Here is a 7,854-nt window from a genome sequence, read left to right on the forward strand (position 1 = left end):
CCCATGAATTCAGGCAAATCACTTAGCCTCTTCATGCTTCAACTTTTTCATTTGTTCAATATAAGTAACTATAGTACTTTCCTCCTAGGGTTGTGAAGATGTAATTAGTTAATACATGGAAAGTAATTTGCATGCTGCCTGGATCATATTAAGTACTACATGAGTTTAGCTGCTAACATTATCATCATCATTGTTTTGAAGTATTACCATCACTGTTAGTATTGAAGTATTCAAAGTACTTGTCACTGTCTACTAGTACTTTATCTATGCTTTTGCTTGTTTGTTTTCTATCTTCTCTACTGGAATTTAAGCTCCATGGGAGCAGTGATCTTGAATGACTCAGGCATTGCTGTGTCCTAGCACCTAGAACAGTGCCTGCCACATACTAAGTACCTCAATATGTTTTGAATGAATGTGTATACACAAGAATAAATACAAGAGGTAGGGTTGACTTCATTCTGAACTTTGGTTTATTGGAAAATACTATCCCAATAGCTTGTAATCAACATGATTATAAAGATGCAGCCTATTCTATAGGCAGTGGGACTCCTGGAATCTTGCCATAAGGTAGCAAGAGCTTCAATGAATTCTGGATATGGTTTTCTTGGAGATCCATGTAGCTGATGGTACAGTGACCTCATTCATCAGGAATAACGTGGCTAAACTGAGCTCCAAAAGGTGAAGTCAATGTAGTAGTTTGTGTCCCTAGTGATGGACTAGCCCAGATGAAGAACTATGTGCTTGGAATTCTGAAAGCAGTCTGACAACAGGTTGTCCAACACTGGACCACTTTTGTTGTCCTTGATGAGAAGGCTCAGCAATCTATACCTTTAGTGGAAGAACTTGGGGCAGCCTCAGGAAGGCTTCTAGCCTTTGTGGTTCTGGTGGTTGTTTTGAGCAAAAACCTTGTTTTGAGCCCACCTATCTTGATCTGGGCGGTCATTCAAGAAGGTTATATGAAAAGGCCCATTTCTGTGTTTCTTTTCATTTTCCATTTAGATCCCTGATGTGTCCTGATGGTAGTAGGTTCGTGAAGATTTTCTGTATCTTGCCCATGTTGATCAGGAAAGACAAGCTTCTTGGTTCTCTGGTGAGCTTTCTGAGGATGCACTGTGTGTGTTCTTCAATTGCACACTGAGTACCTAGCGTGTTCCTGCCACTGAATAATACCTGTGGATGAAAGACAGGATTTCCATGTTCAGAACAGTATCAAGTTAAAAAGTGGTGTCTGAGATCTTAGAGAGCAGGGCCCTGGGGACACTGAGGAGCACCAAGGGAGACTTCCCTGCCTCCTCCACTAATCCCTATGAAGGAGGCACTGAGCAGGGAGAAGGCAGGCTTTGGGTTCAGACAGGCTTTCTATCAGGCAGTAGTTAAATGATCTTGAGGAATAACTAGTTAAAGCCCCATGAGGACATTAGTTACTTAATATCTCTCAGTTTTCTAATTTGTGAAATTTGAATAAAATTGGTACCTATGAGAATTAATCATAGAGTATACAAACATTTTTGCCCAGAACTTGGTACCTACTATGTGATCAGCTACTGGGAGCTGTTGATATGAATTTGTGGAGTGTTTTCTGTTTGCGTATGTTTATCAAGCAGATTAAGGGGCTTGAGTTTGTCTAAAGCAGAATAGAATTGGGGTCCAATAATACAGGGACATAGCAGATCCTGGGCCAGAACTATATATTAGGAAGAAGTAGGGTTTGGGCCTAGAGGCTGGGCCAGCTGATGACAGTGTGTGGTGAGGACGTGGGGCATGACAGTATAATGACACAGAAAATAATTTGTGGAACACAGGAATAGATAAGTTTTTATACATGAGAAATTATACTGAGATTAACATCTGAATCTCTACCAAACTACTGGAGAATCTGTATTCCTGGTAGCAAATCTACTTTTTAGAGAGGGAGAAAAAATCCAAACCACATTTTATGAACAGCAGATTAGAACAACTTGGAAGTTGACTTTTTAAAAACTTGTGACTAGTGTATTCATGGTATGCAGTAAGGTCATTGGTTAATATCTATTTCTCCTCCTCTTCTTCTTATTCCTCCTCCTCCTCCTCCTCTTCCTCCTTTTTAAATGTTTTATTAGTGCATTATAATTATATATAATAGCGGGGTTAATTTTGGTTTCTTATATTGGATAAATCATCTAATAGAGAGTAACTCATGAGTTGAAGTTACTAGTCTAGATTCATCAGAGAAAGATGAATTAGCAGATGAAGGGGTGGAAATTAGAGATGAAACAGTCATGAACATGGAAGGGAAGGCCACAGCCCAGATGAAAGGGATGGGAACATGTATCTCAGAGAGGGGAATGATATTGTATTGTGGGCACAGGAAAAATCACCAAGAGATAATCAGTGCTTCAACAATATAAAAGTGAGCCCAGCTTTGTCCTTAAATGTGTATAGCACACAACCTTAAGACTTTCAAAGGAATAAAAAATATTAACATTTAAGAAGGCATCCTCTGGCAAATCTGTAACAGACTGATGACCCTTAAATGGTTTTGTAATAAGTGTGTAGGCGAAGAAGAAATTCGGCAGAGAGGGGAAAAGTTAATCTGAAAGAGGAAATTTGAGATTAGAAAAACATGAAGGCAAATCATTTGTGACGAATGTGAAGGAAAGATCAAGGTTTAATAATGAACCAGACAGACAAAGAATAGAGCCGACATTAATGATAAGTGGGCATTCAAGAAGCCACTGCACTAAGCTTTTTACTGGCACCATTGCAATGGCCGTCAGGACGATCTCTGAGATAAACTCTGTCCCAGCCCCATTTAGCAGGGCAGGTCAAACCTTGTCTGTGGGGTAGAACTGGGAGGCCAAGGACCTGAGGTGTGAACCTGTGCTCTCTGAGACAAGTGCTTCTGTGTATCACCATTCAACTGAAGTGCCCAAGGGGCCAAGAGAAGACGATGAAGGTAGGGAAAGAAATGGGAAGAAGAGGCACAAGGGACTTCCCTGTTCAAGTATCTTAGAGTGAAAGTAATACATCGTAAAGAAGAAGAAGAAAGCATCCATAAAGGAGTGAGGAAATCGATATTTATTGATCAACTTGTATGACTCAGGTTCATGTATATAATCTCTTTTAATCACAAGAACCCCATGAAGCAGATAGAACTTCTGTTTACACAGATGAGATATGAGTTCAGAGAAGTCACTGTTAACCATGTAGCTCATAAATACCAGAGCCAGGATTAGAACCCTGCCTGTTGCCTTAGAAAGCCCACAGTATTTCCATTTGAGCAGCTGCCTGGGGAAAGGAAGTGCTCAGGCTGGGTGTGAGAGAGCAGAAATGGCATCTCCTTCGAATGGTGGGGGAAAATGCAAATAAAGCATGACTAGAAAGACAAAAAAGGGAAATGAGAAAGGGAGGACCACAGAGTGATAATTAGGGCCACACCACCTGTTTTTCCTTTAGCCAAAGAGGTCCCTTGTCAAGGCTCTGGTGAAAAACAAAGCGACAGCCTGACTCAGAAAGGCCAACAAAGCTTTCCACTGATCATCCTGGGATGCAGAGGGACCAAGGAGCTGGTGATCTGGAAGAGCCCCAGACTGCCAAAGGAGATTCTAGGCAATTGATGCTGCTGACTGCCATGGACATTTCACAGAAAAAAGTAACTTTAAAAAGACAAATGGAGAGGTGCTCAGGGGGATGCACTTTGTAAGGGCGGCTGGCAGGAAGTATGGTTACTATGCAGGACACCAAGACACATAGCTGGGTGTGAAAGCAGCCCTGTGCAGCTTGTAGGGTCAATTTTATTATCACAGCTTTGCATATGAGGAAACTGTGACTCGCAGAGTTTGAGGACTGGTCTGTGGTCCTGATCTTTAGAATCCAGGTGTCTGATGCTAAATCTAGTGTGTCTCATACTGTGCCATTTTCATTTAAAATGAAATATATTTCTAATGGTTACTTTGGGATATCAGATAATGGACACATTTTTCAGTAAGACTTCTTGCTTTGTTCTACTCAGTTAACTCTTTTTAAACACTTTTTTGTTTGTTTGTTTGTTTTCAATTAAAGCAACTCTACTCCTCAGAATAAAATGCCATCCAGCCTCTTGGTTTATGGTGGCGTTTTCCAGGTAGGGATTCATGTAGAACCTTAGCCAGGAAGTGTCTAATGATTAACAAAGGTGGCTGCTGTCTTCACTCTGTGATCGAAGATTCTACTATAAGTCTCCTGCTCGCTGTTGTCCAGGACACAATGACTGGTGGAAGGTGATTCCTTGATGGCCAACTGAATAGCTTTTATAAAATAAACTGACTGCTGGGAAATACATTCTAACTCCCAGACTCTGGAGTTTTTGTTTCATACTTAATCATTTCTAAGTAAAACTGAGTGAATTATCTTTGGCTCACTCAGGATCTTCCTCCTACCCACAAAGATCCACACTGGATATAGTCACAATTACCAAGGCCATGCTGACGCTCTCAAACCACTCAGATGACTAACTGTGCTTCCCCTTTCAGGAAATCTGGGAGAATGCCCACCCCACACCCAGATTTTCACTTAGGATGAATAGTAGACACTAGAAATCACCGTCAAGGTGACTTTGAAATATCTCTACATACTTCATGGTTATATTCCACCCATTTCATTCCATTGGAATAAAAGAACTATTTCCCAACTATTGATAAGTGGCTCAATGGCAGAGTGGCAACGACAAACCATGGGACAAAAATTTAACGCCTTGATCACTACCAGTCTTTTCATGTAGCCATTGGCTATTTCCTGAATCCAGATGGGTAATATGCTCATTTCTCCTTTTAACATATTTTATTCAGGATTTAAAGTTTTTTTTTTTTCTTTTTAGATCAAAACTTCATGAAACTCATTATCTACCTTCTGATCTATGGGAAAGTCCTCTACAAAAGGCAGTTATTTTGTCTTTTTTATTTTTGCTTAACATCTGAAATCCAAGGTCACTATCATGGAGAATATACTTTGTCTTAGAAGGCAGAAAAGATGTTGATTCTAATACATACTACAAAAAATATATAGATATTAATTAGTATAGCTCGTGTGAGAGCAGAGCTGTTGAATGCTCCACCTGTGCTTCATTCAGTTCTTCCCTACCTCTCCTTCCCTCCTTCCTTCCATACTTGCTTCCCTCATTTCTTTTTTAATTCTTCTGTATTTGTAAATTCATTCTTCCTACTCTGAGCCTTCTCCTCTCCATGATTTACCCTTACAGGAGTCTACCCTGCCCAAACTCTGTCTGTAAACAAACACGTGACCTTCCTGGCCACATCTGACATCGCCACAGACAACCTGGTCATCATCAGGACAGCTTAGTCATGGCACTTTCAAGCTCTGAAAGACAGGGGCTTCTGACTGCCTGCAGCACAGGACCTGCAGGAAGTCTCTCTGATGATGCCGGTCGACTGGGAGAGCCTGCAGCAGTTCCTCTAACCAGAAGAGGCAGACAGCGTCCTGGCTGAGGCGGCTCTGCAAATACAGCTGAGGGTCTTCTGCAAGCAGCTGTCCCTACAGCTGACCATCAGTGTCACTTTCATTTTTATGTCTGGGACTCTCTGGCTTGCCTACTGCACACAGTGGTCCGTTTAGAACCAGGTGTTGTCAAATTAAACCTGTCAAGCTCAGAGGCACAGAGGAAGATATCCAGGGACAGGATATTTTCCATGTCAGTCAATAGAAGCAAGGACAGCCTGTTAGGAACTAGGTTGGGCCACACCCTCCTTTGCTATATTACCTTTAATCAAGACTCCCCAGGGTACAACAGTCATGTGACCAGCTCTAGGACCAGAAAAGCCAACCCTGACCCACGGCTCGAGCCTGTGTCCCCTCATTCCTGGACATACTGGATGGAGAAGAATGAGTAGCTGTTTGGAAAGCAGAGCCATGTTGTGGGGTATGACAGAGATTGACAGGATGTTGGGGCTGAGAGGTATGACTTTCTGCGACATGCCCCGGGATAGGAGGGGCTCTTCAAAAGCAACAGAGAGACCTCAAGGCTAACTCTCCTCCCAATGAACTAACATAATTCCACAAGCAGGAGTTTTGCTAATACCTCAGAAACAATGGTTGGTAAAAATGAGTAAACTGGGTTAGAGAGGGCAGAAGCCCAGGCAAGTCACCTGAGGAATATCAGGGAGCCCTGGAGTCCCAGGGGCCTGGAAAGGTGGTTGTGTGTCCTGGAGCAGGGATCCTGTGGCAGGTAGCACAGGAAAGGGGTAATGCCCAGCTGAGCTATCACCGTCTTTCTGGAAGATGACTGAAGTTGTTCCAGTGTGGTTCATGTTTTAAGAAGTAGGATCCATTCTGCACCTCTTCCTGAGGATGATCATGTTTACAAACACTGAAGGGGCTGCTGTACTGGTGCAGGAAGATACACCATCCTTAAGTCTTCCTCCTCAGAGGACAGATTCTCAAGCACAAGCAGAACTTAAAAGGCAGATGTTGGCTAAATGGAAAACAAAAACCCAAACCAAAGCAAAACCCACTTCTGAAAGGGTCTGTGCCATGAAGGAGATCGGCTGTGACATCTGTCCCCTGTGAGGGTTTGTAGATGAGTTTGCACATCAGGGTGAACCTGTTCCCTGCAGCTCTATCAGTCACTGAGGCAAGACCAGAAAATCTCAGCACAGAGGCCTGAGGCAGGAAGTTGGAGCAAGATCTGCCCCAGGAAGGAGCAGGCACTGCATGGATGGTCCAAGCTGCAGAAGATGAGGGAGATTCCATTTTGAAAGAGGGAAGTCAATAGCATGGTTTATGTCTTGAACAGTCATGATATTCAATGTTTGATCAAGATAAAGAAAACAGAAAAAAGTCCTGTTGTACTAATGGACACTTATTTTATTTTTTCATTTGCTCCTGTTTCCCCACCCAATGGTCTTTTACGTTCAAATGAACTTCCAATTTATTTTTAAAGTCAATCTACATTTTTTGCAGACCCAAGTAATCACTGTAATCTAAACACACAAATAACATTGGTGTGTTAGGTTGCAAGAGAAATTATTCTACTATTCTACAACAACTGTCAGAGCAAACTCATCTTTACATGAAGTGCTGTCAGTCATTTTGAGAAATTATGCAAGCAGCAACATTCAATTTAAACAATACAAACATATGGTACTTTATTTGTTTCCTTGATGAAAAAAGGAGTGTGTGAATTTTTCCTTTTCAGGTAGAACTTGTCTATGGTAGTCCTGGAATCATTTTTCTTCCACAGTCATAATATGCTCTCACCCTAGTCCCCCTAATTTATTACCTCAACCGCTCCCCATCCCCATCAGAGTCATTCTCCCCTCTCATCTTATTGAAAGAGTACCATGAACCATTCTTCCCCCCCACAACCTGTTCTTAAAAGGGCAGACTGAATGAGCACTTTAAACTCAGTTATATCCTATCTTTCCTGTGCTTGAAACCTCACCTTTTGCTGATAGTAAAATTCAAAGTATCAAAGGAGGATTGCGTAGCCCAGGGTGATATGTCCCCACCCCTCTTCCCTCCAACCCTCTCCTGCTTCTGTCCCTCACTGCATCCCACCAGTGGCCTGCTTGCTGTTCCTGGAGCCCACCAGGAGCCTTGCGCCAGAGGGCCTTGGTTCTGGCTCTTCCCTCTGCTTGAAGCTGTCTTCCCAGTGACATTCTCTGGGCTCATGCCACCTCTCCTTCAAGTCTTTGATCAAATCTTGGTCTACTGAGGCCTGCCTTGACTATTCAACCAGCAACTCAGCACCCACCTCTACTCTACACCCTTGACACCCCCCTAATCTGCTCTGATATTTTTCTTTGCTATCATTTATCATTTCTTAAAATTCTTTATGATTCACTTATTGATTATATTTACTGCTTATTGTTAGAAGCACTC

The sequence above is a fragment of the Sciurus carolinensis genome, chromosome 4 (genome assembly GCF_902686445.1).
Source record: "Sciurus carolinensis chromosome 4, mSciCar1.2, whole genome shotgun sequence".
Lineage (NCBI taxonomy): Eukaryota > Metazoa > Chordata > Mammalia > Rodentia > Sciuridae > Sciurus > Sciurus carolinensis.